The sequence below is a fragment of the Plecotus auritus genome (assembly GCF_963455305.1).
Source record: "Plecotus auritus genome assembly, chromosome: 1".
NCBI classification, from domain to species: Eukaryota; Metazoa; Chordata; class Mammalia; order Chiroptera; family Vespertilionidae; genus Plecotus; species Plecotus auritus.
In genome coordinates, this window is record NC_137770.1 from 121,757,608 (window position 1) to 121,784,254 (window position 26,647).

At 41.1% G+C, this 26,647-nt stretch overlaps 1 protein-coding gene across 2 annotated transcripts in view; it reads left to right on the forward strand.

Annotated features, from left to right (window-relative positions):
• The window catches only part of HEXA (hexosaminidase subunit alpha), a 91,875-nt gene that overhangs the window by 41,724 nt on the left and 23,504 nt on the right, over positions 1-26,647 (forward strand). The gene's annotated exons all lie outside the window — the stretch shown is intronic.

Here is a 26,647-nt window from a genome sequence, read left to right on the forward strand (position 1 = left end):
GGACACTCTTGGTACACCCCTTTGTGGGCTGACTGCAAAGTCTTGGTGTAGTTAAACTTTGATTGCTGTTGGTACACTGGGAGGAATTGACCTTCAGGCCAATTGGCTGTGAGGACCCGCTGTGTCTATAATGGAAGAACTGCTGCGCTAGAGACATGCTTATGGTGCAGGACTTGTGTCTGTGGGGCTTTGGTGCTCACTGAGTCTGCCCCTTGAATGTGTCACTTACGGATGTGAGGAGTTGAAATCTGGTGTCTCACACTGCCCACTAGGTACATTGGCTTCTGGATCTCCAATGGGGTGCAAGTCAGCTACTGTCTGAGGCCACCCAGCAGGAGCTACAGTGAGAGCTACAGTTTTCTCCTCTTTGCTTGGGGCTTGGAGGTTTTGGAGCTGTCTGACCCGGGCTGCAAGTTTGCTATGTTAAGCTGCAATAGGGCAGGTCATTCATATGCTAAAGCCGCTGCTTGGAGCTTGGGTGGGTTTGTAGATTGTGCGGGGCGGGGTCTCATGGCGTCACTAGGCTAGGGTGTGGCAAACAGCGATGGCTGCCAGTAAGCAGGCTATGCATCTCCAACCGTGTTCCCGTGTCGCCACGTCCCGCGCCCCAGCACAGTAAACAATTATTCCTGTGCAGCCCTGCAAGGAAGCCACCCTCACTTTCCGACCCAACAGCAGACAGTCCAGCTTCTCCCCATAGGAGTTTGGGTCCCCCGTGTCTCCCCAGAGACTGGAGTTCAAAGTAATCGGGAGCTTCTCTCCCTTCAGGTTGAAAAAAGCAGCGCTCCCAGTTGCCCTCCACCAGCCCGATTCACGTGCCACCGTACCTCAGCTTTTCAGCGCTTGTCTTAATGCTCTTTTCTCTTTCCTTCTAGTTGTAGAACTTCTACTCAGCCAGCTTTCCCGTGGTTCTGAGTGATAGACGTCTTGTCTTTTAGTTGTAGTTTTAAAATTGTTGTGCGAGGCAGCAGTTTAGGTGTTTACCTACGCCGCCATCTTGGATCCTCCGTGTATTTTGAGATTTTGATCACTACTTTGAAATTCTTTCTTCCTGGACTTCTGTGACATTTTTCTTCCCTGACTTTTCTCCTACATCTCTTGTGATTCTCAGCCCACATCACTGACTCATCCAGCAAACTCCCATGCCACAATTTTATTTCTCATAGATAATTTTTATTTTGGAATGTAAATTTTAATTAGAGTTGACAGACAATATTACTGTTTTAAGTATATAACATTTATACAGCTTACAAAGTGATCACAAAAAAATCACTATCCATCTGTCACTGCACAAAGTTATTGCGATATTATTGAATGCATTCCCTATGCTGTACTTAACATCTGTGTGATTAATATATGTTATGTGTGTACTTCTTAATCCCCTTCACCTTTTTGCCCATACCCCTACCATCCAACCCTCTGGAAACTATCAGTTTTTATGTATTTATGAGTTGGTTTGTTTATTTGTTAATTTGTTTAATTTTTTAGACTCCCCACATAAGTTAAATGATAAAATATTTGTCTTTTTCTGACTTATTTCACTTAGCATAATACCCCTCTAGGTCTATGCATGTTATCACAAATGTCAAGAGTTTACTCTTTTTCATTGCTGAATAATATTCATCGGTGTGTGTTGTCCATTTCTTTATTGATGTTTCTCTCTCATTGATGTTTCTAACTCTCTACCCCTCACCCTTCCTCTATGTAAAATCAATAAAAAAAATTTTTAAAGGAAAGCTCAGACTAAATAGAAGGAAGGAAATAGTAAATATTAGAACAGAAATAAATGACATAGAGACTAAAAATAAATAAATAAATAAATAAATAAATAAACAAACAAACAAACAAACCAATACAAAAAGATCAATGAAACCAAGAGCTGGTTCTTTGAAAGGACAAATAGAATTGATGAATCATTAGCCAGACTCATCAAGAAATAAAGAGAGAGGACTCAAATAAATAAAATGAGAAACAAAGATGGAGAGAAACCAAGATGGCGGCATAGGCAAACACCTAAACTGCTGCCTCGCACAACAATTTCAAAACTACAACTAAAAGACAAAATGTACATCATCCAGAACCACAGGAAGACTGGCTGAGTGGAAATTGTACAACTAGAAGGAGAGAGAAAAGCACACTGAGACTTACAGGAGCTGGAGAAGGCAGAGGTATAGAGGCATGCGCAGAGAGGGCTGGCAACTGAGTACGCGGCTGGCTTTCTCAATTGGGATGGAGACAAAAGCTCCTGACTGCTCTGAACTCCAGTTCCGGGGGAGACTCTGGGGACCCAGACTCATTTGGGGAGAAACTGGACTGTCTAGCAGCAGGAGAAACTCGAGGGCGGCTTTCTCTCTGAGGTGCTTACAGCAATTACTGCAGGACACTGAGACACAGGGCCTCATAGGGCAGGGCTGACAGGAAGCCATTGCTGTCTGCTCTGCCCTGAGACTCAGCCCCATCCAAGCTGAGCAAAGAGGCTTTTGCAAGTCTTGTCTCATAAGGGTGTCTCCAGCACAGAAGTTCTCCCAGTGTAGACACAGCTGATCCTCACAACCAATTGGCCTGGAGGTCAATTTCTGCCAGTGATACCAACAACAATCAAGGCTTAACTGCAACAAGACTGTGCACACAGCCCACAAAGGGGTGCACCAAGAGTGTCCACCTCAGGTAACTGGGGAGGCTGAGCCACTGGGCCCTATAGGACACCTAGCACACAAAGCCACTCTATCAACTCAGGGAAGCAGCCAATATGCAGAGACAAAGAAACAGGTCACAAATGAAAGAAATGGAGGAAAACAAACAACTGGATATAGAGTTCAAAACCACGGTTATAAGGTGTTTCAAGAATTTTCTAGAAAAGGCCAATAAATTTAGCAAGAGCCTTGAGGATATGAAAAAGGACCAACTAGAAATTAAGCATACACTGACTGAAATAAAAAATATTACACAGAGATATAACAGCAGACCAGAGGATCCCAAGAATCAAGTCAAAGTTTTGAAATACAAAGAAGCAAAAAACACCCAACTGGAAAAGAAAAAAGAATCCAAAAATATGAAGATAGTGTAAGGAACTTCTGGGACAACTTCAAGCGTACCAACATCCAAATTATGGGGGTGCCAGAAGAAGAGAGAGAGCAAGATACTGAAAACCTATTTGAAGAAATAATGCCAGAAAACTTCCCCTACCTGGTGAAAGAAATAGACTTACAAGTCCAGGAAGTGCAGAGAACCCCAAGCAAAAGGAACCCAAAGAGGACCACACCAAGACACATCATACTTAAAATGCCAAGAACAAAAGATAAAGAGAGAATATTAAAAGCAGCAAGAGAAAAACAGTTAATTACCTACAAGGGAGCACACATATGATTGTCAGCTGATTTCTCAACAGAAACTATGCAGACCCGACGGGAGTGGCAAGAAGTATTCAAAGTGATAAATAGCAAGAACCTACAACCAAGATTATTCTACCCAGCAAAGCTATCATTCAGATTTGAAGGTCAGATAATGAGCTTCACAGATAAGAAAAAGCTAAAGGAGTTCATCACTGTCAAACCAGTATTATATGAAATGCTGAAAGGTATTCTTTAAGAAGAGGAAGAAGAAAGAAAAAGTAAAGATAAAAGTTATGAACAACAAAATGACATCAAATACATACCTACCAACAAGTGAATCTAAAAATCAAATGAATAAAAAATCTGATGAACAGAATAAACTGGTGAATATAATAGAATCAGAGGCATAGAAAGGGAGTGGACTGACAATTCTCAGGGGGGAAGGGGTGTGGGGGTGTGGGAAGAGACTGGACAAAAATCGTACACCTATGGATGAGGACAGTGGTGGGGGAGGGTCAGGGCAGAAGGTGGGGTGGGAATCGGGTTGAGGGGAGCTATGGGGGGAAAAAGAGGAACAATTGTAATAATCTGAACAATAAATATTTATTAAAAAAAAGAAACAAAGATGGAGAAGTAACCATTGACACCACAGAAATACAAAGGATTATAAGGAAATAATATGAACAGTTATATGCCAATAAGCTGGACAATGTAGATGAAATGGACAAATTCCTAAAAAAAAAAAAAATACAATCTCCCAAAACTGAATCTGGAAGAATCAGAAAACCTGAATAGTCCAATAACAACTGATGAAATAGAAGCAGTAATAAAAAATAAAATAAAATAACTCCCAGCAAACAAAAGCCCTGGTCCAGACAGCTTCACAGGGGAGTTTTACCAAACTAACACCTATACTCAAACTATTCCAAAAAATCCAAGAGTGAGGAACACTTCTAAGCTCTTTTTATGAGGCCACCATTATCCTAATCCCTAAACTACATAAAGACACTACAAAGAGGTCCCCTCAAGCTTTGCTCACCCAGAGCTCCTCTGCTCCCAGTGGCCAGAACTGAGGGGTAGAGTAGCCCTTAGCAGCCCAGGGGACGAGTGGCCTTGCCGGTCCTGGTGCCGCACGAGGCACAGACAAAAAAAAAAGGACACTACAAAGAAAGAGAATTATAGGCCAGTATCCCTGATGAACACAGATGTTAAAATCCTCAAAAGAATATTAGCAAATCAGATACAGCAATATATTAAAACCATGACCAAGTGGCATTTATTCCAGGGATACAAGTCTGATACAATATTTGCAAATCAATAAATATTACATAAACAAATTGAAAGACAAAAATCAATGATCTTATCAATAAACACAGAAAAAGCATTCCACAAAAGCCAACACCCATTATTGATTAAAAAAAAAAACAAAAAAAAACAACTCTGAGCAAAGTGGGAATAGAGGGAGCATATCTCAACATGATAAACCTACTGCCAACATCATACTCAATGGGCAAAAACTAAAAGCATTTTCTCCAAGAACAGGAATAAGACGGGATGTCCGCTTTTACCACTCTTATTCAACATAGTACTGGAAGTCCTAGCCACAGCGATCAGACAAGAAGAAATAAAAGGCATCCAAATTGGAAGGAAGAAGTACAACTCTCATTATTCACATTACATTATGACATGATATTGTGCATAGAAACCCTAAAGACTTCACCAAAAAACTACTAGATTTAATAAATGAATTTGGCAATGTAGCAGGATACAAAATCAGCACCCAAAAATCAGTGGCTTTTTTATACACCAATAATGAACTCTCAGAAAGAGAAAGTAAACAAACAAGCAATCCTATTTACCATTGCAATAAAAAATTAAAATACTTAGGAATAAACTTAAATAAGGAGGTAAAAGACCTGTGTTCAGAAAACTACAGTACATTGAAAAAGAGATAGAAGAAGATATAAATAAGTGGAAGAATGAGGGGGAACCAAGATGGTGGCATAGGAAAACACCTGAACTTGCTGCCTTTCACAACCACTTCAAAACTACAACTAAAAGACAAAACGGATATCATCCAGAACCATAGGAAGGCTGGCTGAGTGGAATTTATACAACTAGAAGGAAAGAGAAAAGCACACTGAGACTGGGAGGAGGTGCAGAGGTGCAGAAGTGAAGTGTGGAGGTACGGAGGGGTGTGCAGAAAAGGGCTGGCAACTGAGTATGCTGTTGTCTTTTTCAACCAGGAGGGAGATACAAGCTCCTGACTGCTCTGAACTCCAGTTCTGGGCAAGACTCTGGGGACCCAGACTCATATGGGGAGAAACTGGAATGTCTGACATGGGGCCAGAACACAAGGGCAGATTTCTCTCAGAGGTGCTTGCAGTGATCATTGTTCCTGCACGGTGCTGCAGGACACAGAGACCTGGGGAACTCTTCAGGGCAGGGCTGACGGTCAGCCATTGCTGTTTGTTCTGCCTTGGTGATTCCATGAAACCCCGCTCCACCCAATTTACCACCCAACCCAAGCTGTGGGCAGAGGCTTTTGCATATGAATGGCCTGGCCTTTTGCAATCTAAAACCAAACAAACTGCAGCTGGGTCAGAGAGCCCCAGAGCCTCCAAAAGAAGGCCCAAAGCTAGACAGCAGCTTGCATTGCTTCACAGATGGGACTATCTGGGCATCTCCAAACCCCAAACAAAGAGGAGGAATCTGCAGATCTCTCTGTAGCTCATGCTGGGTGGCCTCAGGTGGTGGCTGACTTTGCACCTCCTTGGAGATCCAAGAGCCAGTGTACCCAGTGGTCAGAGTGAGACCATCCAGATTACAACTCTTCACATCCATGAGAGACACACTCAGGCCCTAACTGGTTTGGATCAGTGGATAGAGCATTGGCCTGTGGACTGAAGGGTCCCAGGTTCAATTCTAGTAGTGGCACATCCCCAGGAGGGGGTGTGCAGGAGGCAGCTGATCGATGTTTCTCTCTCATCTCATCGATGTTTCTAACTCTCTATCCCTCTCTCTTCCTCTCTGTAAGAAATCAATAAAATACTTTTTTAAAAAAAGGGAGACACACTCAGGGTACAGACTCAGTGAGCGCCAAAGCCCCACTGAAGCAAGTCTTGCCCAATAAGGGTGTCTACAGCACAGAAGTTCTCCCATCGTAGACACAACTGATCCTCACAGCCAGTTGGCCTGGAGGTCAATTCCTCACAGTGATACCAACAGCAATCAAGGCTTAACTACAACAAGACAGTGCACACAGCACACAAAAGGGTGCACCAATAGTGTCCACCTCAGGTAATTAGGGAGGCTGAGCGACTGGGCCCTATAGGACACCTAGCACACAAAGCCACTCTATCAACACAGGGAAGCAGCCAAAATGCGAAGACAAAGAAACAGGTCACAAATGAAAGAAATGGAGGAAAACAAATCACTGGATATAGAGTTCAAAACCACGGTTATAAGGTTTTTCAAGAATTTTCTAGAAAAGGCCAATAAATTTAGTGAGACCCTCAAAGATATGAAAAAGGACCAACTAGAAATTAAGCATACACTGACTTAAATAAAGAATAATATACAGAGATCCAACAGCAGACTAGAGGATCCCAAGAATCAAGTCAAAGATTTGAAATATGAAGAAGCAAAAAACACTCAACCAGAAAAGCAAAAAAAAAGAAAAAAGAATCCAAAAATATGAAGATAGTGTAAGGAGCCTCTGGGACAACTTCAAGCGCACCAACATCTGAATTATGGGGGTGCCAGAAGAAGAGAGAGAGCAAGATATTAAAAACCTATTTGAAGAAATAATGCCAGAAAACTTCTTCAACCTGGTGAAAGAAATAGACTTACAAGTCCAGGAAGCGCAGAGAACCCCAAACAAAAGGAACCCAAAGAGGACCACACCAAGACACATAATTAAAATGCCAAGGGCAAAAGACAAAGAATCTTAAAAGCAGCAAGAGAAAACACAGTTACCTACAAGGGAGTACCCATATGAATGTCAGCTTATTTCTCAACAGAAACTATGCAGGCCAGAAGGGAGTGGCAAGAAATATTCAGTGATGAATAGCAAGAACCTACAACCAAGATTACTCTACCCAGCAAAGCTATCATTTAGGATTGAAGGTCAGATAAAGAGCTTCACAGATAAGAAAAAGCTAAAGGAGTTCATCACCGCCAAACCAGTATTATATGAAATGCTGAAAGGTATTCTTTAAGAAGAGGAAGAAGAAGAAAAGGCAAAGATAAAAATTATGAACAGCCCTGACGGGTTTGGCTCAGTGGATAGAGCGTCGGCCTGCGGACTGAAGGGTCCCGGGTTCGATTCCAGTCAAGGGCATGTACCTTGGTTGCGGGCACATCCCCAGTAGGAGGTGTGCAGGAGGCAGCTGATCAATGTTTCTCTCTCATTGATGTTTCTAACTCTCTATCCCTCTCCCTTCCTCTTTGTAAAAAATCAATAAAATATATTAAAAAAAATTATGAACAACGAAGTGACAACAAATACATATCTATCAACAAGTAAATCTAAAAATCAAGTGAATAAAAAATCTGTTGAACAGAATAAACTGGTGAATATAATAGAATCAGGGGCATAGAAAGGGAGTGGACTGACAATTCTCGGGGGGGAAGGGAGTGGGGGGGGTGCAGGAAGAGAATGGACAAAAATCATACACCTATGGATGAGGACAGTGGTGGGGGGGAGTAAGGGCAGAGGGTGGGTGGGAACTGGGTGCAGGTGAGCTATGGGGGGGTGGGGAAGAGGAACAACTGTAATAATCTGAACAATAAAGATTTATTTAAAAAATAAGTGGAAGAATATACTATGTCCATGGATTGGTAGGATCAACATCATTAAAGTGTCCATACTACCCAAGGCAATCTATAGATTCAATGCAACCCCTATTAAAATGCCAACAGCATATCTCACAGATCTAGAACCAACACTCCAAAAATTTATAAGGAACAAAAAAAATACCCCAATTAGCCACAGCTATCCTGAGAAAAAAGAACAAAGTTGGAAGAATCACAATACCAGATTTCAAGTTATACTACAAAGCCACCGTAATCAAAACAGCCTAGTACTGGCACAAGAACAGGCATATAGATCAATAGAATAGAACTGAGACCCCAGAAATCAACCCAGCCATTAAACTCAATTAATATTTGACAAAGGAGGCAAGAGCATACAATGGAGTCAAGACAGTCTCTTCAATAAATGGCATTAGAAAAAGAAAAAAGACCCCAAAAAATGGTGTTGGGAAAATTGGACAGATGCATGCAAAATAATGAAACTAGACTACCAACTTACACCATACACAAAAATAAACTCAGAATGGATAAAAGACTTAAATGTAAGTCGTGAAACCATAAAAATCCTAGAAGAAACCATAGGCTGCAAAATCTCAGACATCTCTCATAGCAATATGTTTATGGATACATCTCCTAGGGCAAAGGAAACTAAAGAGAAAATAAACAGATGGGACTACATCGAAATAAATAGCTTCTGCACAGCAAAAGAAACCATCAACAAAATGAAAAGGGAGCCCACTGTGTGGGAGAACATATTTCGCAAAGATACATCTGATAAAGGGTTAATATCCAAAATATATAAGGAACTCATACAACTTAACATAAGGAAGACAACCCAATTTAAAAATGGGCAAAAGAGCCCTACCTGGTTTGGCTCAGTGGATAGAGCGTCGGCCTGCGGACTGAAGGGTCCTGGGTTCAAGTCCAGTCAAGGGCGCATGCCTGGGTTGTGGGCTCTATCCCCAGAATGGGGCGTGCAGGAGGCAACCAATCGATGGTTCTCTGTCATCATTGATGTTTCTATCTCTCCCTCTCCCTTACTCTCTGAAATCAGTAAAAATGGGCAAAGGACCTAAATAGACACTTCTCCAAAGTGGACATAGAGATAGGCAAGAGATATATGAAAAAATGCTCAAAGTCACTGATCATCAGAGAGATGCAAATTAAAACAACAATGAGGTATCACCTCATACCTATCAGAATGGCTCTCATCAACAAATGACAAGTACTAGTGAGGATGTGAAGAAAAGGAAACCCTAGTACACTGCTGGTGGGATTCAGACTGGTGCAGCCATTATAGAAAACAGTATGGAATTTCCTGAAAAAATTAAATATGGAACTGCCATTTGACCCAGTGATCCCACTTCTAAGAGTATGTCCTAAGAAACCCAAAATACCCATCAGAAAGAATGTATGTTCATAGCAGCACAATTTACAATAGCTAAGATCTGGAAACAGCCCAAGTGCCCATCAGTAGATGACTGAATAAAAGAGCAGTGGTACATTTATACCATGGAATACTATGCAGCAATAAAAAAGAAGAATCTCTTACTCTTTGAGACAGCATGGAGGGACCTGGAGAGTATCATGCTAAATGAAATAAGTCAGTCAGAGAAAGTCAAGTATCACATGATCTCACTCATATGTAGAATCAAAGTAACAAAAGAAACTGATGAACAGAGTGGATCTAGAGAAATGGAAGCATGGAACAGAGTGTGGAATCTCAGAGGAAAGGTGGGAGAGGTTGGGTGGGTGGAAGGTAATCAACCAAGGACCTTGTATGCATATATGCATTGCCCATGGACACAGACAATGGGGTGGTGAAGGCCTGGGGTAGGCTGGAGGGGGTCAAAGGGTGTAAAAGGGGGACATATGTAATACTTTCAACAATAAAGAATTTTTTTAAAAGAAAAAGAATATGAAAGAGAACATAAGATATGAAAGAAAAAAGAGAAGAAAATAGTTTTAATGAAATATAAATATATATAAATTATTTTTAAAAATAAGTTGAATTCTCTTCCACAGATTTATTTCCCTGTTTTGATCACCCTTTGCATCTGCTATTAGTGGAGTTTGGTGGATTTTGCTCCAGTGTTTTTTGAATCTGGCCACTTGGTATGCCAGTCCTGAGTCCCCAGGAGGTTCTCTGGTACAAGCCAATGTCAGTCACTATCCCTGGCTGGCCTTCTGAAGCCTGACTGAAGCTCAGCAGGGCAGAGCCCCAAATAGTCTGGCAGGTGGGGCCTCTGGAGCACAGAGGCCTTGGGTCTCGAATTTTGAATGTTTTTGCTGTGAGCTGCTCTCCCCGCATGGAACTGCACTCTGAGGGGATAGCTGGGGCTTGACTGACTTGGTTTAATCAGATTCACGTTGGGGGAGGTGCCTATAACCTGTAAGGGGGTGGATATTCCTCTCCTTCCCAAGGTTGCACTTGCTGAACTCACTGGGGAGCTCATCTCTACTTCCCCTTAATGAAGCTGAAAGGCCCAGCACATGCTAGTCTATCTCCTGGTCCAAAGCCCTCCTAGGAGATATAGTTGCAATGCCTCAGCTCTGCCTGGTTCCCTGGCACCTCTCACTGCCACACTAAGTAGGAGGGGATAAAAAACAATAATAAAAATACCAGCCTCTCCACCCTGGCCATTTTGCTCAGTGGTTAAAGCGTCAGCCTGTGCAATAGAGTGTTGTGGGTTCAATTCCCGGTCAAGGGCACATATCTGGGTTGCAAGTTCAATCCTCATCCCTGGTCAGGATGTATGTCTCTCACGTTGATGTTTATCTTCTCTCTCTCTCTCTCTGTCCCTCTCTCTGTGTGTGTGTCTCTCTCTCCCCACCTGTCTCCTCCCTTCCACTCTCTCTAAAAATCAATGGAAAAAAAGATCTTCACTCTTTGCGTGAGGATTAAAAAAATAGGCCCTCTTGGCACTCCAATCTTTCCATGCAGCCAGCCCCCACTTGATTAGGCCTCTACCCTGGCTCCAACTGAGCCAAACGTTCAAGTCCTCCATCCCATCAGAATGAGCAGTATGGGCACAGATTTCCAGCCCAGTACCATTCCCCTTAGCCTTGGGTCACAGCAGGTCAGGGAAGAACTAGCAGTTCCATCCATGTGCTTGAGATGAGCAAGACCAATCCTCTTTTCCAAGCCACACTATCCAGACCCTGTCCAGCTCTCTGCTCAAAATTCTTCCAAAGAATAAGGGGACCCCCAGAGTCACTGCTGGGTGAACCAATCAGATACCTCCACAGCCCAGAGCTTTTCTGTGTGGCCCCTCCCAGAGAAACAGATTGGGGTGAACTTCCCAGGCTGGTGTTGTACCAGAGAAATCACTCTTTGCCTGGGATGGTGCAGTGTGAGTCTCTCAGGTGGACCGAATTCCCACCAGCTGCCCTTCCCTTCTCTGTTGCTCTGGATTGGGATTATCTGTGGGGGGCTGAGACCCCCATGCTCCCAAGGAGCAGGGATCCGCTGCTGCAATATCCCTCAACTTCACATTTGTGTACCTGCAGAATGTGGCTCACCCTGTCCTCATCTCCTCCTGTTCTTCCTCCATGTTCCCTGCTTAGTATTTCAGATTAGCAACACTTCAACTGGTTTTTCAAGCTGATTGCGTTGTGCTTTATCTGCAAGTTTGGTCAGTGTTGGAAACAAGTAGACAGAGCTTCCAGCTACCCTGCAGCCATCTTGGAATAGCCTCTTTCTTTTTCTTAAAGAAGTTCCTTTAAAATTTCTAATAATACTGGTTTGGTGGTAATGAATTCCTTTAGCTTTTTTCTCCTTCAATTTTAAATGATAGCCTTGCTGTATAGAGTAGTCTTGGTTATAGGTCCTTGCTTTTTAGCCCTATGAATATTTCATACTAATCCTTCTAGCCTGAAATGTTTTTGTTGAGAAATCAGCTGACAGTCTTATTGGAGCTCCCTTGTAAGGATCTGTCTTCCTCTTGCTGCTTTTAAAGATCTCTCTCTGTCTTTCAACCTTTTGCATTTTAATTATGATGTGTCTTGGTCTGGGCCTCTTTGGGTCTATCTTGTTTGAGACTCTCTGCACTTCCTGTACTTGTGTGTCTTTTTCTTTCATCAGGTTAAAAACGTTTTCAGTCATTATTTCTTCAAATATGTTCTTAATCTCTTGCCTCTCTCTTCTTCCCCTATGATGTGGATGTTCTTATGCTTCATATTGTCTCTGAGGTCCCTTAAACTATCCACATTTTTAAATTATTTTTTATTTTTGCTGCTCTGATTGGTTGTTTTCTGGTACCTTGTCTTCCAAATCACTGATTCATTTTTTGCTTCATCTAACCCAGCGGTCAGCAAACTGTGGCTCGCGAGCCACATGCAGCTCTTTGGCCCCTTGAGTGTGGCTCTTCCACAAAATACCACGTGCAAGCGTGCACATACAGTGCGATTGAAACTTCATGGCCCATGTGCAGAAGCCAGTTTTTGGCTCTCAAAAGAAATTTCAATCGTTGTAGTGTTGATATTTGGCTCTGTTGACTAATGAGTTTGCCGACCACTGATCTAACCTGCTGTTGATTCCATCTAATGCATTTTTCATTTTAGATATTATATTCTTCATTTCTGACTGATTTTCTTGAATAGTTTCTTTTTTTTTTTTTTTTTTTTTTTTTTTTTTTTTTTCAAATTTTTATTAAGGTATTATATGTGTACATATCTTACCATTGCCCCCCACCCCCACCCCACTCCCATACATGCCCTCACCCCCCAATGTTTTGCATCCGTTGGTTACTCTTATATACATGCATATAAGTCCTTCAGTTGATCTCTTATTTCCCCCACCTCTCCCTAACCTTACCACTGTAATTTGACAGTCTGTTTGATGCTTTACTGCCTCTGTAACTATCTTTTTGTTCATCAGTTTATAATGTTTTTCATTATCCCCAAATGAGTGGGATCATGTGGTATTTTTCTTTCATTGACTGGCTTATTTCACTTAGCATAATGTTCTCTAATTCCATCCAAGTGCCTACAAATGGTAGTAATTCCTTCTTTTTTACGGCAGCATAGTATTCCATTGTGTAGATGTACCATAGTTTTCTGATCCAGTCATCTGCTGATGGGCACCTAGGCTGTTTCCAAATCTTAGCTATTGTAAATTGTGCTGCTATGAACATAGGGGTGCATATATCCTTTCTGATTGGTGTTTCTGGTTTCTTAGGATATATTCCTAGGAGTGGGATTACTGGGTCAAATGGGAGTTCCATTTTCAGTTTTTTGAGGAAACTCCATACTGTTCTCCACAGTGGCTGCACCAGTCTGCATTCCCACCAGCAGTGCACGAGGGTTCCTTTTTCTCCGCATCCTCGCCAACACTTGTCGTTTGTTGATTTGTTGATGATAGCCATTCTGACAGGTGTGAGATGGTATCGCATTGTTGTTTTGATTTGCATCTCTCGGATAATTAGTGACTTTGAGCATGTTTTCATGTGTCTCTTGGCCTTCCTTCTGTCTTCTTTCGAAAAGCTTCTATTTAGGTCCGTTGCCCATTTTTTTATTGGATCATTTATCTTCCTTTTATTAAGTTGTATAAGCTGCCTGTAGATGTTGGAAATTAAACCTTTATCAGTGATACCATTTGCAAATATGTTCTCCCATACAGTGGGGTTTCTTGTTGTTTTGTTGATGGTTTCTTTTGCTGTGCAAAAGCTTTTTATTTTGATGTAGTCCCATTTGTTTATTTTCTGTTTGGCTTCCATTGCCCTAGGGGCAGTATCACTGAAAAAGTTCTTTTGGCAAATGTCTGAGATTTTGCTGCCTGTGGATTCCTCTAGTATTTTTATGGTTTCCCGTCTTATATTTAAGTCCTGTACCCATTTTGAGTTTATTTTTGTGTATGGTGTAAGTTGGTGATCTAGTTTCATTTTTTTGCATGTATCTGTCCAATTTTCCCAACACCATTTATTAAAGAGACTGTCTTGACTCCATTGTATGCTCATGCCTCCTTTGTCAAATATTAAGTGCGCATATTGGTTTGGGTCGATATCTGGATTCTCTATTCTGTTCCATTGATCTATATGTCTGTTCTTGTGCCAGTACCAGGCTGTTTTGATGACAGTGGCTTTGTAATACAGCTTGAAATCTGGTATTGAGATCCCTCCTACTTTATTCTTCTTTCTCAGGATTGCTGTGGCTATTCGGGGTCTTTTTTTATTCCAGATGAATTTTTGGAGAGTTCTTTCTAGGTCTGTGAAATACGCCGTTGGTATTTTAATGGGGAGTGCATTGAATCTATAGATTGCTTTGGGTAGTATGGACATTTTAATGATGTTGATTCTACCAATCCATGAACATGGTATGTTCTTCCATCTGTTTACATCTTCCTCTATCTCTTTTTTCAGTGTCCTGTAGTTTTCCGCATATAGGTCTTTTACCTCCTTGGTTAGGTTTATTCCTAAGTATCTTAATTTTTTTGGTGCGATGGAAAATGGGATTGCTTTTTTAGTCTCTCTTTCTGTAAGTTCATTGTTGGTGTATAGAAATGCCATAGATTTCTTGGTGTTAATTTTGTATCCTGCTACATTGCCGAATTCATTTATTAAGTCTGTTAGTTTTTTGATGGAGTCTTTCGGGTTTTTTATGTACAATATCATGTCATCTGCAAATAAGGACAGCTTTACTTCTTCTTTTCCAATTTGGATGCCTTTTATTTCTTCTTCTTGTCTAATTGCAGTGGCTAATACTTCCAGTACTATGTCAAACAGGAGTGGTGAGAGTGGGCATCCCTGTCTTGTTCCTGTTCTTAGGGGAAATGGTTTTAGTTTTTGCCCATTGAGTATGATGTTAGCTGTGGGTTTATCATATATAGCTTTTATGATGTTGAGGTATGATCCTTCTATTCCCACCTTGTTGAGAGTTTTTATCAAGAAAGGGTGTTGGATTTTGTCAAATGCTTTTTCTGCATCAATTGATATGATTATGTGATTTTTATCTCTCAATTTGTTTATGTGATGTATCACATTTATTGATTTGCGGATATTGAACCATCCTTGCATTCCTGGGATAAACCCTACTTGGTCATGGTGTATGATCTTTCTGATGTACTGCTGGATCCTATTAGCTAGAATTTTGTTGAGGATTTTGGCATCTACATTCATGAGGGATATTGGCCTGTAATTCTCTTTCATTGTGTTGTCTTTATCTGGTTTTGGTATTAGGGTGATGCTGGCTTCATAGAAGGAGCTTGGAAGTGTTCCTTCCTCTTGAATTTTTTGGAATAGTCTGAGGAGGATAGGTTTTAGTTCTTCCTTGAATGTTTGGTAGAACTCTCCTGTGAAGCCATCTGGCCCCGGGCTTTTGTTTGCCGGAAGCTCTTTGATGACTGCTTCAATTTCTTCCATAGTTACTGGCATGTTGAGCTGTTTAGATTCTTCCTGATTGAGTTTTGGAAGGTTATATTTTTCTAGGAATATGTCCATTTCCTCCAGGTTGTCCAGTTTGTTGGAATAGAGTTGTTCGTAGTATTTTTTAACAATCCTTTGTATTTCGGCGGGATCTGTTGTTATTTCACCTCTTTCATTTCTGATCTTGTTTATTTGGGTCCTCTCCCTTTGCTTCTTGGTGAGCCTGGCTAGAGGTTCATCAATCTTGTTTATCCTTTCAAAGAACCAGCTCTTGGTTTTGTTGATCTTTTGTATTGTTTCTTTGGTCTCTATGTCGTTTATCTGTGCTCTGATCTTTATTATTTCCTTCCTTCTGCTTACACTGGGCTTTTCTTGTTGCTCTTTTTCTAACTCTTTGAGTTGTTGGGTTAGGTAATTTATTAGCCCTGTTTCTTGTTTTTTGCAGTAGGCTTGTAGAGCTATGAACTTCCCTCTCAAGACTGCTTTCGCTGTGTCCCATAGATTTTGGATTGTAGTGTTTTCATTGTCATTTGTTGTCATGATGTTTTTTATTTCTTCTTTGATCTCTCTGGTAACCCAGTCATGGTTTAATAGCATGCTGTTTAGTCTCCATGTGTTTGATTTCTTTGGGTTGTTTTTATTGTAGTTGATTTCCAGTTTTATGCCACTGTGGTCTGAGAAGATGCTTGATATGATTTCTATCTTCTTGAATTTGAAGAGACTTTGCCTATGTCCCAACATATGGTCTATCTTTGAAAATGACCCATGTGCGCTTGAGAAGAATGTATATTCTGTGGCTTTGGGGTGAAATGTTCTGAAGATGTCAATTAATTCCATCTGGTCTAGTGAGTCATTTAGGATTGATGTTTCTTTGCTGATGTTTTTAGAGGATTTGTCCAATGGTGATAGTGGGGTATTAAAGTCTCCTACTATGATTGTATTGCTGTCAATGTCTCCCTTGATATCCTCCAGGAGTTTTTTTATGTATTTGGGTGCTCCTGTATTGGGTGCATATATGTTTACCAGAGTTATTTCTTCTTGTTGGATTGCTCCCTTTAGTATTATGAAATGGCCTTCCTTATCTCTTGTTATGTCCTTCAGTTTGAGATCTAATTTGTCAGAAATAAGTATTGCTACCCCAGCTTTTTTTTCAGTTCCATTTGCCTGGAAAACCTTTTTCCATCCCTTCACCCTCAGTCTGTGTGCGTCTTTTTTTCTGAGGTGGGTTTCTTGTAGACAGCAGATATATGGGTCGTGTTTTCTTATCCAATCCGTTACCCTATGTCTTTTGATTGGGGCATTTAATCCATTTACATTTAAAGTTATTATTGATAGGTACTTATTTGTCGCCATTCCTATTCTTTACCCCTGTGTTACTTCTTCGCTTCCTGTTTCTTTCTTTCTTTCTTTCTTTCTTTTTTTTTTTTTTTTTTTACAGTAGACCCTTTAGCATTTCTTGCATTGCTGGTTTGGTGGTAATAAATTCCCTTAGTCCTTTTTTGTCTGTGAAGCTCCTGATTTCACCTTCAATTTTGATTGACAGCCTTGCTGGGTACAGTATTCTTGGATTCAGCCCCTTCCTTTGCATGACTTTGTATATTTCATTCCATTCCCTTCTGGCCTGATGAGTTTCTGTTGAGAAATCAGTTGCTAGTCTGATGGGGGTTCCTTTGTATGTAACTTTCTGTCTCTCTCTTGCTGCTTTTAAGATTCTTACTTTGTCGTTGGTGTTTGCCAATTTAATTATAATGTGCCTTGGCGTCGGTCTTTTGGGGTTCATTTTGCTTGGGACTCTGTGAGCTTCTTGGATTTGTGTGGGTTTTTTCTTCCCTATATCTGGGAAATTTTCTGTCATTATTTCTTCAAAGAGGTTTTCTATTCCTTGCTCAGCTTCCTTTCCTTCTGGAACCCCTATTATGCGGATGTTGTTTTGTTTCGTGTTGTCCCAAAGTTCCCTTAGACTCTCCTCCTGCCTTTTAATTTTTTTTTCTAGAAGTTGCTTTTCTTGGGTATTTTTTTCCATCTTGTCTTCTAGCTCACTGATGCGGTCCTCTGCTTCTTCTAGTCTACTCTTGATGCTTTCTATTGAGTTCTTTACAGCAGCGATGTCATTTTTCATTTCTTCTTGGTTCTTCTTCATTTCCTCTTGGTTCTTGCTCATATTGTCGAATTTGTCTTCCATTCTTTTCAGCCACCTTATGACCATTTCTCTGAATTCTTTTTCTGGAAGGTTGCTTGCCTCCATTTCGTTTACTTCCTTTTCTGGTGATGCCTGCTTTTCTTTCATATGCGGGCTGCTTCTTTGTCTCCCCATGGTCTCTCTTCTCTGGGTGTCTGGTTATGTAGTTCTCTCTCTCCTGGGTTGATTTAAAGGCACAAAATACAGCACTACCAGGTACAACTCACAAGGCACTGAACAGGAATGTATTCACGATATTAATAACCTCCAATAAAGGTGACCACCAGAGAAAGGCAAATTAGGTGATAGGAGAGAAAGAAGAAGAGGAAAAAAGAAAGAAAGAAAGAAAAAAAGAAAAAAGGAGTGTGAAAATGAAATTGGGAAAAGGGAAAGTAAAGAGAAAAAAAAAAAGTAAGAGACAAGAAATTGACTAAGAGAGAAAGGGGAACAGACTATATATATATTGGGGATAAAACTCCAATAGAACAATCACTAATCCCAGCAAATGCCAGCAACAAGTGCCTGGGGATTAGTACAAACTACAACACCAACTAATATGGAGTGAGGCAAGGTTAAGCTGAAGCACAAAACAAACAAAAGAATGAACAAAAGAAGAATAAGCAAAACAATCTCACAAAAAAAGCATAAAAATTGGATATATTCTACATTCAAGCAAACAACAACAAAAGGACAGAGATAAGGACAAGTTTATGGATAACTCAGACAGCAAAGGGAGAGGTGTATGTGGACTTGGAGCAGGGGATTGGAGATTAGATATGTAAGTAGGGTGAAATTTTAACAAGGGGTAAACAGAAAGAATAGGGAAAATCTAAAGCAGTAAAAGGGTAAGACAAACAGGACACTGAAAAGGGGGAGGTTAGGAAGAGAGTGATGGCCTAAAGGTAGAGTTGAGATAGAGTAAAACGATGCTAAAGGAAAGATAAAAAATAGAATGTAGAACCCTAATCCCAAAATAAAATGAAGAGAAAATAAAATGACACTTTAAAAAAAAAAAAAAAAAAAGATAAAATAGCAGTAGTAATAATACGGATTGAAAATAAAAATGTAATCATTAAAAAGGCAAAATCAAGGGATGAAAAAAGAAAAAAAAGTTTCTTGATTAAAAGATGCAAAAAATGAAAATTAAAAAAAAATAAAAAAATAAAAAAAATAAAAGGTAAAAATAAAATGTGGAGTAGTGAAGGTCATTCACTTCCTCTGTTTTTCTGTTTGGCACGCCTGTTTCTCAGTCCAGACAGTATTGCAGTTCCCTGCGATCCACTGCTCTTCGGTGTTGTAAGCCAGTCCTGATTTTAAGCAGGCGGTGTGTCTTAATTTCTCGTATTCCTTTATTTTTGATTACACAAGAGTCAATTTGTGATTCAGCCCCTGGGTGGCAGTGTTTCTGGATTGACTTCCGGGTCTATCTATGGCCTCTCTAGGGAGTGTTAGAGCCTTCTTTCCCTGTGGCACTCGGGCCTGTGGGAGTGTTCTGCCTCAGAGCTGACTCTCTGATGGTCACTCCCCGCTCCGATCCCCAGGTTCCAGAAAAACAACCTTCCCCTGCAGTCTCCCAGGGTGTCCCCAACTGGGTGATCCTATGTATTGGGCTTAGTAATCAGAAGCAAGAATTTCAAGAGGAAAAAGCCCAAGTGTGCGAACTCCGGGACTGCGAGTGAGCCCAGGCACCCAGGGAGCGCACGGGCTGCGCGTAAATCTGGACTGCCTGAAATTCTTAGGGTGTCCCTGCACTTCAGATCAAAATGGGTTGCTTTTTAGAGTGCCCTTCTCTTAGCAGCTCTGAGGACCCCTTTCCACAGTCACAGATCACGCCAGCCCCTACAGCCACGGATTTTTCTAGGCACAGACTTCCCTGGTCCTCCAGCTCCCGCAAAACGCGCGTTCCTCTCTCCCGCCGGGACCAGAGACCTCACCTTATCCCAGGCGAAATCTGACCTTTCCGTGGTGGAGTGTAGAGCTTCTCTGAACCCGTGTGCTTGCGCCAGTTGGGGAGCGTTGTTCTGGGGCTCGCAGCTGTTCCTGGGGTGCCGCAGTTGTGGATTCTCAGGCTTCAGATAAGCTCCACTTTCCGGATCAAGATGGCGCAGACTCTGCGTCCAAGCCCGCAGCTCCGGGAGGGGACCCAGCCGCAGTTCTTGCTGCCGGGTCAGGGGAACCCCGTTCAGCAGTCCCCCACCTCCTTCTGGAATTCAGCTGTCTCCCAACCAGCCAACAAACACTCCTTGTGCGTCCCTCAGCTGTTCTTTCTTTCTGCTCCGGGACAAGGCTCGGAACACGTCTGTCTATTCCGCCGCCATTATTCTCCTCTTGAATAGTTTCTATGTCATTTTTATGCTGTTGTGGTTCTCAGTAAATTCCTTGAGAATCCTTATAACCATTGTTTTGAACTCTTTATTTGGTAGATTGCTTGCCTCCATTTCATTTAGTTCTTTTTCTGGAGCTTTCTCCTGTTCTTTCATTTGGGGAATGTCTCTTTGTCTCTCAATTTTGGCTGCTTCTCTGATTGTTTCTGTGTATTAGAGAGATCTGCTATGTCTCCCAATCTTGGTAGGGTGGCCTATGTAGTAGGTCTTCTGTGGGACCCAGATGCACAATCTCCCTGATCATCTGAGTTGAGTGCTCCAAGAATGTCCCTTATGTGGGTTTGTGAGCCTTCCTGTTGTAGTTGAGTCTTGATTGCGATTGGCTCTTTCATGTGTGTGGTCGACCTTCAGGTTGGCTGACTGTGAAGATCAGCACCTACCACGGTGTACAAACTGCTGTGCAGGGGCTGACCACATGAAGTGGAATTTGCCTCAGCAGGGTCTGGTGCCTGCCGAAATCTCCCTTTGGATGGGCTCCTTGTCAAGCTAATTGGATACTATTCTGATGTTGTCTGAATCCTGCCACTGGGTGTGGTGTTTCTGGGGCTTCTTGGTCAATGTCAGACACTACATGTGACTTGCCCTGAGCAACCTGTTTGAAACTACAGAGTGATTCAGTTTGTGGCTGCCTCTGCTGAGCCTGGGTATGTTGGGTAAGGACCAAGCTGGACACCAAGGCCATCTTCCAACAGCACTGAGCCCGGAGGAGGTCAACCTAAGGCCCCAGGCTTGCCGAGATCCATCTCTGCCTGCCTATGCCTGCCTGTTAGGCTTGGTGACTGGAAGAGCCCCTGGTGGTACACAAGTTGCCTGAGATAGGTTCTCAGTGAGTCACCAAGTAAGGGCAAGTGGTGTTCATGTGGTCAGCCCCTGTATCAGGATGGTGGGGCTAGTGGATCTCTCATGGGGGAGCACAGCTAGTTCAATATTTGAAAACCAATTCATTACATTAACATGCTAAATAGGAAAAATCATATGATCATATCTACAGATACAGAAAAAGCATCTGTCAAATTTCAATACCCATTCATGATAAAAACTCTTAGTAAACTAGGAATAGAGGAAAACTTCCTCAACTTAATGAACATCTACAAAAAACCTACAGCTACCATCATATATAATGGTGATAAACTAGATGCTTTCCCCCATAAGGTCAAGAACAAGGCAAGGAGTTCCCCTTTTATTCACTCCTATTCAACATTGTACTTGCTCATGCAATAAGACAAGAAATGGAAATAAGAGATATATAGATTGCGAAGAAAGGAATAAAACTATCTTTATTTGCAATTGAAATCTCTCTCTCTCTTTCTCTCTCTCTCTCTCTCTATATATATATATATATATAAAAGCCTAAGCGACTATCACAACCAAACGGATGACCAAAGAGGTTGCATGGGGTGACCAGGCCGGCGGGGGGGTTAGTGAGGGCCAACAAAACGACTGAGCAGCAGGCTGTGTGGGGCAACCAGGCTGGCAGGGGGATAGTGAGGGATGACCAAACAACTGAACAGAGGGCTGCGTGGGGCAACCAGGCCAGCAGGGGGGTTAGTGAGGGCCAACCAAACGACTGAGCAGCAGGCTGCGTGGGGCAACCAGGCCGGCAGGGGGGGGGGCAGTTAGGGGTGACCAGGCTGGCAGGGGGGGAGCAGTTGGGGCAAGCAGACTGGCGGGGGGGGGGCAGTAAGGGGCGACCAGGCCAGTGGGTGGGGGAGTTAGGGGCAACCAGGCCAGCAGGGAGTGGGGGGTGGCAATTGGAAGTGACTAGGCCAGCAAGGGGGCAGTTGTGGGTGACCAGGCCATGAGGGGGTCAGTTAGGGGTGATCAGGCAGGCAGGTGAGCAGTTAGGAGCTAGTGATCCCGGATTGTGAGAGGGATGTCCAACTGCCAGTTTAGGCCCGATCCCACAGGATGTCCAGCAGTTGGACATCCCCTGAGGGGTCCTGGGTTGGAGAGGGTGCAGGCTGGGCTGAGGGGACCCCCCCCCCCCCGCACAAATTTCTTGCACCAGGCCTCTAGTGAATGTATATGAAGAAAGTCCCAATGAGCCAACAAAAAACCTTCTGAAACTAATAAGCAATTACTGTGAGGTTGCATGATACAAGAGTAATATTAAAATGTCAATTGCTATCCTGTATATCAACAATGAACAATTGGAATGTGGTATTAAAAAACAGAGTACCATTTACATTAGCACCAAAAAAATAAATATTTAGGAATAATAAATGTGTATAAGATCTATAGGTAGAAAACTACAAAACTCTGATGAAGAAATCAAAGTATACCTAAATAAATCCATAGATATTCCAAGTTTGTGTATAGGAAAATTCAATATTATCAGTTCTTCTCCATGTGACCTATCTCAGCAAGTTATTTTGTGAATATGAACAAATTGATGCTAAAGTTTATATGAAAAGGCAAGAAACCCAGAATAGCCATTACAATATTTAGAAAGAAGAACAAAGTTAGAAGACTGACAATCTCTAATTTAAAGATTTGCTGTAGAGCCACTATAATAAAAATTTTAAAAAGACAATGAAAGTTTTGGTTTTATAAATAGATCAACTTTCTAAAATATTTAAATTACTAGATATTCTTCCTAATCCATACATCTTCAACTCTCACTAGACATGTGCCATATATAATATAAATATATTTGACTTCAATAACTCCATTACTTTTTTTCCATAATTTAAACTATACTAATGAATAATTCTGTTTTAATGAACATTAAAATTTTTTAAGTGTGGAAAAAAAGCCACTCTAATCAAGAAAGTTTAGTATTTGGTAAAGAATAGACAAATAGGTCAATGTAACAAAACAGAGAATTCAGAAATAGATTAACACAATTGATCTTTAACAAAGGAGCAAAGGTAATTCAATGGAGAAAACATATTCTGTTCAACAAATGGTGCTGAAACACTGGACACCTACATGTAAAAAAATGAACATCCCAAATCAATTAATATTAATAAAGACATTAATAAAGACAAAACCCACAGTTTCATCTAAATAGTAACAGAGAAAACATTTAAGAAAATAAAAACCCATTCATAATAAAAGCTCTCAACAATGTAGGAATAGAAAGGAATTTTCACAACCTATAGTTGATGTATTTAATGGTGAAAGACTAAATGTTTTCCCCTAATATTTCTAACAAAGCAAGAATTTCCATTCTCACCTTTTTTATTCAAGACTGTACTGGAGGAGAATAAGTTCCAGTTTTCTGAATTTTATTAATTTAACTCTTGTATTGCTTACTGAAGATGTGTGCTATGGACATTTATGTAATAACTAGAGGCCCAGTGCACGAAATTTGTGCATGGGGGGTGTGTCCCTCAGCCCAGCCTGCACCCTCTCCAATCTGGGACCCCTCAAGGGATATCCAGTTGCTCGTTTAGGCCTGCTACCAGTAGGTCCAGTAGTATCAGGCCTAAACTGGCAGTTGGACATCCCTCTCACAATCCAGGACTGCTGGCTCCCAACTGCTCACCTGCCTGCCTTCCTGATTGTCCTTAACTGCTTCTGCCTGCCAGCCTGATCACCCCTTAACCCAGCCGTGGGCAAACTACGGCCCACGGGCCGGATCCGGCTGTTCTATCCAGTTCTCTTGCTCTCCCCTCTGCTCCTTTACTTTGAATTTATATTAGTTCACACAAACACTCCATCCATGCTTTTGTTCCGGCCCTCCAGTCCAGTTTAAGAACCCATTGTGGCCCTCGAGTCAAAAAGTTTGCCCACCCCTGCCCTAACCACTCCCCTGCCAGCCTGTTTGCCCCTAGCTGCCCTCCCCTGCAGGCCTGGTCACCCCTAACTGCCCTCCCCTTCAGGCCTGGTCCCCCCCAACTGATCTCCCCTGCAGGCCTGGGTCCCCCACAACTGCCCTTCCCTGTAGGCCCAGACACCCCCAACTTCCCTCCTCTGCTGGCCTGGTCACCCCTAACTGCCCTCCCCTGCAGGCTTGATTGCCCCCAACTGCCCTCCCTTGCAGGCCTGGCCCCTCCCAACTGCCCTCCCCTGCTGGCCATCTTGTGGTGGCCATCTTGTGTCCACATGGGGGCAGCCATCTTTGAGCACATAGGGGCAGCCATCTTGTGTGTTGGAGTGATGGTCAATTTGCATATTACTATTTTATTAGATAGGATTAGTGATATAACATATAATAAAAAGAAGTAAAAGTGCCTAAGGTAGGCTTATGTAAATTATTATTATGAGATCTGATTGTGAGGATAATTTTATGTTGTAAGGGTACACTCTCAATGAAGATATAATATATATAAATCTTAAAATCAATATAACTTAGCCTCAAACAGTGTAACACCAAAACTGGTAAAAAATATATATATATGTATGCATACGTGGCAAAATGGAAAGACATACAATTGTTAGGAGAGTTGTTGGAAGAATGTAACCCAACTCTCTTACAATGATACTTCATGTAAAGATTGTAGGATATAGAGGATGTGTACATTATAACTGAATTAATACATATCTATAGAACTTTACACCCCAGAATGTTTTATCAGGTTGGCAAACTAAACACAGCTTTGCTCTTCTGTACCAAATTATAGAACTGTTATTACATATATTCTGGAATTGGAGTAGATAAAATAATTGGATAAAAGTTATTAGTAATTTTTCTAAGACAGAAATTAAACAGGATAGGATTATAGATGAAGTCTCACCCCAAAACATTATTGCAATAAGTGAGATAGCATTAGTATAACTTAAGGAGTAAATACAGGATGGTGCAAAAATAGCTTTATAGTTGTTTGTATAGAAAACAATACAATTATTAATAAGTAATAATGCAAGAATAAACTGTGTTTTGTATACTCACTACTGTAAACCTACTTTTGTCACACACTGTATATAAGGTAAAATCACCATAGTGACAGATGTATCAGAAAAATCAGAGTAGTTGCTTCTGAGAACTACTCCCTACCAAGCATCAAGTAGTAAAAGATGCAAAAAAGATGGATGTAGAAATTAATGACACAGAAAAATGCAACACAGTTAATTAATACCACAATTAGATGACTGTTTAGAAAATCCAATCTTTAGTCTAACATGATGGAGAAAAAAAAAAGAAGAAAACACTTTAGGAATGAAAAATAAGATATAGCTGTAGCAATTGAAGAGGTAAAAATTGAGAAAAATATTAGGTGAAGAAGTGTGAAAATACATTTAATTCTTCAATACAATTAGTTTTTTAAGGAATATATTAATTACCAAAATTGGTTCAATGGTAAGTATGAGGATATTTGCATGGCACCAGATATTTGTGTGGAAGAAATGCACCACACCTTCAAGGAAGGATTCACAAACTTTTTAAAATAGAAGTTTTATATTTTTTCTAGAACATAGTTTATTACATTTTTTTCAAACAATGTAGTACTAGGAAATTTGTAAAATAATAATTCATAATAAAAATAGCTAAGGAAAAAATCAGTGAGCTAATCTAAAGTGGTAGTTCTTGGGAAATTACCCAGAATGTATCCAAGAAAGTCAAAGTGATGGAAACTGAGAAAGAGGTAAAGAGATAGGAAGTCAGAGTGAGACAATCTGACATCTAATCACAGTTTCAAGAGTGACTAGAAAAAATGAGACACTGCAGGTTTGGTTCCTTAGGAAGCTGTGTCTTAGACAAAGTTTAGCATGTAGAGTGTTTATTAAGGAATGTTTTTGGAATCAATTCCCACAAAATAGAGTGAAAATTTTCAAGCTATTTAAGTAAAAATAAGTGTACACTTACATACAACATTTTCAAAGTGAAGAGTACCTAAAGAAATGAAAAGTTCTTAAAAGCATCCATGGAGAAAAGCCTGTTCTCTGCAGGGAAATGAAAATTGACTACCAATTTATTTCACATAACAACTAAAGATGGAAATCAAAGTATGGTAAAACAATATTTTCAAAATGTTGAAAGAAAATAACTGTAATTCACTAAACCATCATTCAAGAAGTGGGCTAAAATAAATAATTTCCAAATAATGGTAGCAGAGTTTACCACCAACAGACTCCTCACTAAAGGAACTTGTAAAACAGTAGTTTTTAACCTTGTTTGGTTATTGAAATTGCTGGGTAGTACCTAAGCATAAGTATGTTTTAAGCCCAATGGAATCAACAGGGGGGCTTTAAAACATACTTATGTTGAGATCTCACCCCTGCAATTCCTATTTAATTAGTCTAGGCTGTGGCTGTAACAAGGTATGATTACTCCTCCCCAATACCAAGATGGTATCAAAGCAGATCAAACAGGGAGATAGGACTTTCATCCACACCTAGCATTAACAAGCTCCTCTTCTGTGGGTCCAATAGAAGCCACTTCTCTCCCTTCTTGCTTTAATGGTGTCAAATGAGGCTTTCCACCTCCACCCCATAGTAATGAGTTCCCCCTCCCTCCTATTTAGAGTGGTTTGGGAAGAGACCTGGTAGGAAACCTGAATTTCAACCCCTACCTGTCAATTACAAGGCAGTGTTTCTCAACTAGAGTAGGGTCAAAGGAGACCTGCTAAAATAGTAATTTTAAATATGCAAGGCTCATAATAAAATATCCAGACTCTCATAACAGGCACC